Raw genomic sequence first — 9,835 nt, 5'->3', positions numbered from 1 at the left:
GCAGTGGATATCTCAATAGCAAGTATCTGTACAACAATTTAACGTACGATGTCGTTTCTACGAGGCTGTCTTATTAAAACAGGCAACTCCCACCAGAGATTCTTTAAGGAATCGTACTCCAGTGTATAAATTCTGTGAATTTGACCTTTTATGTCAGGCAGTCTATTAAATGTGCTAAATTTGTAACATCGTTGTAATATGTAGTATGCTAAAGGCATTAACAACGTTTCATAATAAGAAAAAGCATTAATGGATGTTTTATTGGAATGTTCACAGTCCGGATGACCTGATCATAATATGTGTATATTTTTGTAATTATCAAGGCAACGGCCTTGCCGCAGTGGATACACCGGTTCCCGTGAGACCACCGAAGTTAAGCGCTGTCGGGCGTGGTCGGCACTTGGATGGGTGACCATCCAGGCCGCCATGCGCTGTTGCCATTTTTCGGGGTGCACTCAGCCTCGTGGTGCCAATTGAGGAGCTGCTCGACCGATTAGTAGCGGCTTCGGTCAAGAATACCATCATAACGACTGGGAGAGCTGTGTGCTGACCCCACCCCCCTCCTATCTGCATCCTCGACTGAGGATGACACGGCGGTCGGATGGTCCCGGTAGGCCACTAGTGGCCTGAAGACGGAGTGTGTATATATGGACATGGCCATTTGCACAAGGTGCTTTATATTTTCAAATATTTTAGTTATGACAAACTTTTAATAATGTGCTGATTTTTATGCACATGACAACTTGGTATGAGGTCCGGCGTAAAATGAACACGTTTCATAACAAGAAGATGATAGCGAAGTCTGTCGACACCGGGTGTCTTTAATAGAAAAATATTTATGCGATCTAGGCTGTTGCATGTTTGCAGCAAGTAAACAGATGGCTCCTTCGGTCTTCTCAAAATGAGAAAATTAAACGAAGTATTAAGCTTGGTAATGTGTTTTTGGTGTTTCATTGTTTTTTCCTCCAACTTTGTGTTGTTTTGGTATCTGCTATCATGCTTTTGTTTTCGGTGCACCATAGCGTGCTTGCGTTTAGTGTGCGACTAGCTTTCTCTTCTAACTGGCTTCTATTATTTGCAGAGAATGCTACTAGTTTCTAGGGATGCTTCATCGAAATTAAAGTAGTATTTAATCGCGCAGAGTGGATCTGCATTTGAACGCAGCGTGGATCTGCATTTGAAGGCACATCACGCTGTGGAAACCAACTCGACTCATGTTGCGTTCCAGCCGGACGCCACCGTACGGAGTAGCGGAAGTAATGCGGGGTGCGTTTGGAAACAGAGGGACGCATAATTGCGTGCGAGGCGAGGCACGGTCCATCGGCTGGTCGGACAATGCGTGGTGGAAAGGAAGGCTGTGCGATCCTGAGAGCCTGGAGGGACAATCGCCGCCGAGCACTGAGTGAGTAATTAGGGCGGCCACAATGGCGGAGCGGTGGACCCGTAATTACGCAAAGCGCTACACCTGCACCATCTCCTGGGCCCGGGCGAGTGTTACTCCGCGAGCGCTCAGCTTTCCAGCCGCGCGCTGCACGTCGGCGCCTGAGCAGCACCTGTGTGGCTTACTCAGTTGTAAAACTACCGTAGGCTACCGTGGGCTACCGTGGACTACCAGAAGTAAGCGTAGACGACCGTAGTTTTCCTGGTAGGTTTGGTCAGTTAAGGTCGTACCCGCGTTACGAGTACAGTGGGTGGGTTGCATAGCTATAGGGCGTTACCTCATAACGATCGCTTTCTTTATGTGATCAGTGTCTTATTGGATTCCCCTAACAAATGGAAGCTGTAAACTGTCTAGCAACTGTGTGAGGATATTTGAAGGACCAGATAGCCTACAGAACATTTTTGTTCTACAATGTTATGGTCCTGTCTGTTACTTGAGAATGAACAGTACACTACTAGCCATTAAAATTGCTACACCACGAAATTTAACCGACAGGAAGAAGATGCTGTGATATTCAAATGATTAGCTTCTCGGCGACACATACAACGTACTGACATGAGCTTGAAATGGCTCTGAGCACTATCGGACTCAACTTCTGAGGTCATTAGTCCCCTAGAACTTAGAACTACTTAAACCTAACTAACCTAAGGACATCACACACATCCATGCCCGAGGCAGGATTCGAACCTGCGACCGTAGCAGTCGCGCGGTTCCGGACTGAGCGCCTAGAACCGCTAGACCACCGCGGCCGGCATGCTGCTGACATGAGGAAAGTTTCCAACCGATCACAAACAGCAGTTGACCGGCGTTTCCTGGTGAAACGTTGTTGTGATGCCTCGTGTAAGGAGGGGAAATGCGTACCATCTCGTTTCCGGCTTCGATAAAGGTTGGATTGTAGCCCATCGCGATTGTGGTTTATCTTATCGTGACATTGCTGCTCGCGTTGGTCGAGATCCAATGACTGTTAGCAGAATCTGGAATCGGTGGGTTCAGGAGGGTACTACGGAACGCCGTGCTGGATCCCAACGGCCTCATATCACTAGCAGTCGAGATGACAGCCATCTTATCCGCATGGGTGTAACGGATCGTGCAGCCACGTCTCGATCCCTCAGTCAACAGATGGGGACGTTTGCAAGACAACAACCATCTGCACGAACAGTTCGACGACGTTTGCAGCTGCATAGACTATCAGCACGGAGACCATGGCTGCGGTTACCTTTGACGCTGCATCACAGACAGGAGCGCCAGCGATGGTGTACTCAACGACGAACCTGGGAGCACGAATGGCGAAACGCCATTTTTTCGGATGAATCGAGCTTCTGTTTACAGCATCACGATGGTCGCATCCGTGTTTGGTGACATCGCAGTGAACGCACATTGGAAGCGTGTATTCGTCATCGCCATACTGGCGTATCACCCGGCGTGATGGTATGGGGTGCCATTGATTACACGTCTCGGTCACCTCTTGTTCGCATTGATGGTACTTTGAACAGTGGACGTTACATTTCAGATGTGTTACGACCCGTCGCTCTACCCTTCATTCGATCTCTGCGAAACCCTACATTTCGGCATGATAATTCACGACCGCATGTTGCAGGTCCTGTACGGGCTTTTCTGGATACAGAAAATGTTCGACTGCTGTCCTGGCCAGCACATTCTGCAGATCTCTCACCAATTGAAAACGTCTGGTCAATGGTGGCCGACTAACTGGCTCGTCACAATACGCCAGTTACTACTCTTGATGAACTGTGGTATTGCGTTGAAGCTGCATGGGCAGCTGTACCTGTACACGCCATCCAAGCTCTGGTTTTGACTCATTGCCCAGGCGTATCAAGGCCGTTATTACGGCCAGAGGTGGTTGTTCTGGGTACTGGTTTCTCAGGATCTATGCACCCAAGTTGCGTGAAAATGTAATCACACTTCATTTCTAGTATAATATATTTGTCCAATGAATAACCGTTTATCATCTGCATTTCTTCTTGGTGCAGCAATTTTAATGGTCAGTAGTGTATTTATAGTGGAACTGAAATCTTCAATGTTTAATCCTGGTTTCATTCCAAAATTTTTCATTTGTAGCGTAATACACAGGGATCCTGTAGTAGAAATAAAAAAAAATACAATTTATTAATGCAGTGTCGGAAAAAGTAATTATCTAAAATAACTGCGCTTCAATACCTCGCCAGATTGACAAAAAACATGTTTTTGTTATTCATAAACAACTTTTACATTTGTCATAGGAAATCGTGTCTTTCATGGCGATGAAGAATGTTCTAGTGAGTACAGAATAACAAGAATAATTATGTTTGTCCAAGTCAACTGTATTTTAAAAAAATAAGAAAAAACACTGCTATGGTTAAATTAAAGCCCGAAAGTAACACGATAGACTAATTTTTATTAGTAATAACAAGCAATTTGTATTCTATTGATTGGCGACTCCATAGTGTCCTGTGCACTACGACCAGATAATGGGTATACTTGAAAGGAGAGACAGCATTGGTCGTATATTTTTGTTTATTATAGCAAAATCGATTTTCGGTCACTTAGTGACCATCTTCAGTGCTAGAAGTTAAAAATTTTTTCACATTACGATCAGAGAGTATAAAACAGAAAATCACAATTACATCTGCATATTAACATAACACTTGTTAGGAACATACCTGTAATATATAACTTAAATTAGTAAGCACTGGTGTCAATAAGCTTACGGCGATCACATAGACTGAGGTCGCTGTTTACATGCACTTGTTCAGCAGACCTCGATGTGACGGGGCTTGACACGCCCTCTATGTGATATGTGTCACGTGAAGACATAGTATTACTGGTTTTGCGAGATATTAACACTAAATAACTCTTGTGCATTTGTGAATCGTGCAGTAATTCAAATTTAAAATGTACGTACAACATATAGCAGACGAAGGAGGAAGGAAATATCTAAAATACATTGGCGTATTGTTTTTTTTAAAAAAACAAACTTATAAAACATAAAACAGATCGATGATAAGTTCTCAGAGTGCAGGACATATAAAAGAGTAAAAGATAATGAAAAAGAATAATAAATGAATAACATGAAATGAGGTGTAACACAGGTTTTTAAAAAAAAACATAATACCCACCATCTGGCGTGGGAAGTTAGAAGTACAACGTTCGTGATTTACGTAAAATGTTACGTTAAGACTAAGGAGTCAAATATATATAAAAAATAATAATAGTACGAAACTGCCATTACTTAGTAATTAAAATGCCGTGAAACACAATGTTCATTACAAAAATGTTTGTAGGTGTGGATAAGCAATTTTTTTATCATATTTAACCGACATGTTGATGTACGTCTCGTTTGTCCCTTTGGACAAGCTAGCAGTGTTATAACAGTGGTTATAGGCTTCCGCATAAGCACTGGGTCAGAGCCGGCCGCGGTGGTCTCGCGGTTCTAGGCGCGCAGTCCGGAACCGTGCGACTGCTACGGTCGCAGGTTCGAATCCTGCCTCGGGCATGGATGTGTGTGATGTCCTTAGGTTAGTTAGGTTTAAGTAGTTCTAAGTTCTAGGGGACTAATGACCACAGCAGTTGAGTCCCATAGTGCTCAGAGCCATTTTGAACCACTGGGTCAGAACCCATACATACATGACATCAAATATACACGGTTGCTTACTGTAAAACATAGCCCCATCATTTGGCGTGGGAGGTTAGAAGTACATCGTTCTTGATTTACATGATTTCCTTCCTCCTTCGTCTGCTATGTGTTGTACGTACATTTTAAATTTGAATTATTGCACGATTCACAAATGCACAAGAGTTATTTAGTGTTAATATCTCGCAAAACCAGTAATACTATGTCTTCACGTGACACATGTCACATAGAGGGCGTGTCAAGCCCCGTCACACCGAGGTCTGCTGAACAAGTGCATGTAAACAGCGACCTCAGTCTATGTGATCGCCGTAAGCTTATTGACACCAGTGCTTACTAATTTAAGTTATATATTACAGGTATGTTCCTAACAAGTGTTATGTTCATATGCAGATGTAATTGTGATTTTCTGTTTTATACTCTCTGATCGTAATGTGAAAAAATTTTTAACTTCTAGCACTGAAGATGGTCACTAAGTGACCGAAAATCGATTTTGCGATAGTAAACAAAAATATACGACCAATTCTGTCTCTCCTTTCAAATTTGTATTCTGCAAGGCTATAAAACACACAATAGACAAACACTGAATGAGTTGATGTTCTAGTTATGTGAAAAGAAACAACCAAACAGACAGAAAACACAGGGAAGTCGTCAGTTCCCATTTTATCTCTTACACATTCATTTACGAGGGGATACCTAAAAAAATCGGAGTTATTTTTAAAAGCTATATATTTTCAAATTGATTACAAATGCATACCTTAAGAGTTATGAGCACTGTTTCAATAAAGAGATATATTTCGCAGTAGCGAAGATGAGCAAGTGCTCATAACTCTCAAGGAATGCATTTTCGAGTCCACGTTTACTAGACTTTTTTTCTTGATTTGGGGCAAGGACCCTGTTCTCAAAGTTTTTAAAAGTAGTTTTGAAATATCTGTGTAAGTGAAAGCTTATTTTCTGACTTTTGACAGTGGCACAGTTGTCGTGCAGTAAATTTACGTATATTATTCATCGACTGGGGCACGTCGTTTGCTCCTGCGGCGTTTCTCTGTGGCTTCGTGACAGGAAGACGAGGAGGATCAGGAGAACTGGTTTTCGCACTAGTTGGCTCATTTCTTAGTCTTTAACATTGGTACTGGTATTGCTAAACGCCGTAATTACATGCCACAACAGTTGCGCTGCACCAAACCTAGTGAATGACGTAGTAAGTGGTAGTATTACCTGTAGGATTTGGTAGGGAATGAAACATACCAGGGGGTAGCCAAAAACCAAGAATAACATTGCCCTGGGTGGAGCTTAGGTAGAACGCATTTCTGCCGCAAGGCGTGCATATCGTAACTCATTGCCAGTTCAGTGCCACCTGTGTTGTCCTGGCTTGTTCTGTTCATCTCCAGCGATTTGTTTTGCTAGCGCTGATTTGTTCTTGTTTCGTTTTTATGATGGCAAGTTTAAGCGAACCACGTGCAACAGTCAAATTTTACCGAGTAGAAATACTCGGTAAAAATGCAGCTTAAATTGTTTTAATGTTGAAAACCGCTTACCAAGATGACGCTAGGCGAAAAGCTCCAGTGTACGAGTGGTTTGCTCGATTTAAAAATGGTGACATGTCTATTGATGACAAAACTAATTTTGGATGTCCATCAGCTGCCCAAATCGATGAAAATATTCAAAAATTCGAGAGCTAGTGTTCACAGACCGTCGACAGACAACTGATCAACTGTGACAGATTAGCTGAGCTCGGTTCAGCGAATTTTAACGGAAGATTTTGTGGCAAACAGGGGTCTGGTTTTTCCACCACGACAACGCACCTGTACACACAGCTATATCTGTTAGGCAGTTTTTGGCTAAAAACGGTATGGTTCCGCTGCGCCACGAACCTTACTCACCTAAACTGGTTTATTCTTATTTCCACGCATGAAAAGGAGCATGAATGAACACAGTTTTGACAACATTGAATAAGTCAAGAAAAAACGCGGTAGAAGCTGTCAGCCATTTCTAAATATGACTACAAAAAATGTTTCGAACAGCGCCAGTGGGGCAAATGTATTAGTTGTAGTGGAGAGTATTTAGAAGGGGACCTTCTTATAACAAGTTCTTAGGATGCCTGTGATTTGATTAATATGGACAGAGCTGCAGTAGCCAGCTCAAGAGAGGAGATATTTAACACACAGTCGATATTTGGAACAGATTGTTTAATCTAAAGTTTATCACACTAATTTTACAAAAAATTGTTGAAATGGTTCTGAGCACTATGGGACTCAACATCTGAGGTCATCAATCCCCCAGAACTTAGAACTACTGAAACCTAACTAACCTAAAGACATCACACACATCCATGCCCGAGGCAGGATTCGAACCTACGACCGTAGCGGTCGCGCGGTTCCAGACTGAAGCGCCTAGAAGCGCTCGGCCACTCTGGCAGGCCTAATTTTACAGAAGAAAACAATGAGCGGAAAAAAACGTACGTTTCCACCGCAGCATCGCACATGATATGCGCCGTTATCGTCAGCAACTCTGGCATTACGGAAATTACACTGTACTGGCGAGGGGGAAAGACAACATGCGTATCAATAGAACTCACATGAATAGAAAGAGGACGTAACGGGCACTCTGTTTATCTGATAAAGAGGAAATGGAGATACAAAATTCGAGCCGTGCGAGGAGCAGCAGTATCGTATAGTATCGCTTACTATTCTGAACGGGGCGCCGCAGAAAACCCACCCCGAATATCGCGGCTTTTTTTTCCAGTAGTAGAACGGGGAAGTTCCATCCTCAACGCCTCATCCCCTGCCACTCGGATGTTAAACCGGGCGGATGTGTGCCGGAGCGGCGCACAAATGGATTCGCAGTTACCGCGCAGAACCAATCCATTGTAGACCGCAGTTTAGATAAATATCGCGGCGATACATTCTGGTTTACTGTGCCGCCTTTTATGCGGCCCCAACTTCCGCAGCAGTAAATCAGCATTTATTCGCCACAGCCGCGGGTGTGCTACCGTTCCCCCGCACCTTAGGCTCCAGCTCTGTCCTCTCCCCAGTGCGCCAGGATAGCAAAACCAATTCTACGACGCTTCATTCACAGGTACAGCAATAAAAAATTGGAAAAGAGATACAAGTGCCGCTGCGAACGCGTTCGGCGGCGTTTTCGTAACTGCCGCGGCACGACTCTGGGGGGAGAGCGATACGTTTCTCGCGTTCAAAACTGAAAATTACCTGCAGCGCAGTCAGCCCGGAGCCATCGGCTATTTCCGGAGGCCGTCCCACGAGGTTCGGCAAGACTCGTATCTCGGCGCGCGGCTGTTGGTGCGGCCGTAAAGGGGAATCACGGCAAGTGTTATGGCGACAGCGTTGCCAACTTCTGCTCCTAAGAGGCTTCGGGTGGCAAACCTCCTCACTGCACACAGGGGCGTAGGGACCGCTCCCGTGGAACTCTAAGCGATTCGCCAAGAGAAGCAGGCGATGAAGTGTTTACAGCCACACGAATTGAATTTGGAGGCAGGACAAAAGAACAGAAACGCCCTGTTAGCTGAAATACATATTATCTGAGTTTCTACGTCTATATCTACACATTGTATGCAACTGTGGGGATAGTTTACGTTGCAGGGTATATTAATTTTTCTTCCTGTTTCATCAGCGCATGGGTCACGGGAACATTAATTGTTTCCTGGCATATATTCCTGCTATAATTAGTTTAACGTTGCCTCTGCAGTCGCTACAGGAGTAATACGCAGAGGGCCATAAATTCCTAGATTCCCTACATCATTTCTCATAGAGTTTCGTGCGATAGGTGGTGATTATCTTCAAGCTTCTGCCGTTTCGATTTCTTCTACATCTACGTGACATTATTCTGCCAGTGTAAGAAACATGTGCCCTTGTTAGCAAATTTTGATATCCCATTTTAGCCCTGTTTAATATGTGTTCCACACACTTGAGTAATATTCTAGAACCATGTGGGTGTTTTGTAAGCAAACTGACTGTATTTTCTCAGCGTCCAATCAGTTTACCGATGTCTGCCAACTGCTTTACCTACGTTGACACAATGTTATCTTCAGCCTTCTCATCTGCACATATACGGAGTTGTCAGACACAAAGTGTCAATCACTGATGGTGTAAACACAGGGCACCAAGTTTTTTTCTCGTTTTGTGTAGTGCACAATTATGTGTTTCAAAAATTGAAACCGAGCTTTTCAACAATTGATGTATCTTTTGCTCGTTTCGAGTAGCGTATAATTTCTTATTTGAGAAAATTTAAACCGACTTTTTTTTACCAGTTACCACCTTGTAATCTTATCAAGATCGCATGGATATTGCTTCAGCTTTCTTTAGCCAGTGCTTCATTGTAGGTAACTGGGTCACCGGTATAACGTCTGATGTTATCGATACTCTTAATGTTGTCTGCTAGACCACTAACATCATCAACAACTAGGGTTACAGCTCGCTTCCTTTAGGAAGTTACTTGGTTACATCTGTGTCTGTCTGTCCATCCAAGCCAACGTACTGAGTCCTCCCAACCAGTCCAATCCAAAGGATTTTGTTTGATGCCCCACATAGTTAATAGTCACTGACGTGTCTTTGGCTCAAATAACTGTCGGAAATCAAGAAAGTCATAGATTCTACAACATATGGATTGCAATGATACTGGACAGTAGTTTTTTTGGTACCTACGTGTGCGACCTGTGCTTTCCTCCAACCAGTGGGTAGGTTTTCCTCGGGAGATCTATAGCATAAAATTGTTGAAAGAGGGCGGGGGCTATCTCCGTTGCAAATTCTGCA

General features: G+C 43.6%; 1 pseudogene; it reads left to right on the top strand.

Annotated features, from left to right (window-relative positions):
• The first annotated feature begins 322 nt into the window (after window positions 1-322).
• On the top strand, window positions 323-440 carry LOC126254063 (5S ribosomal RNA; annotated as a pseudogene).
• The last annotated feature ends 9,395 nt before the right edge of the window (window positions 441-9,835 follow it).

The sequence above is a fragment of the Schistocerca nitens genome, chromosome 4, assembly GCF_023898315.1.
Source record: "Schistocerca nitens isolate TAMUIC-IGC-003100 chromosome 4, iqSchNite1.1, whole genome shotgun sequence".
Lineage (NCBI taxonomy): Eukaryota > Metazoa > Arthropoda > Insecta > Orthoptera > Acrididae > Schistocerca > Schistocerca nitens.
This window is presented reverse-complemented; position numbering and strand designations above follow the sequence as displayed.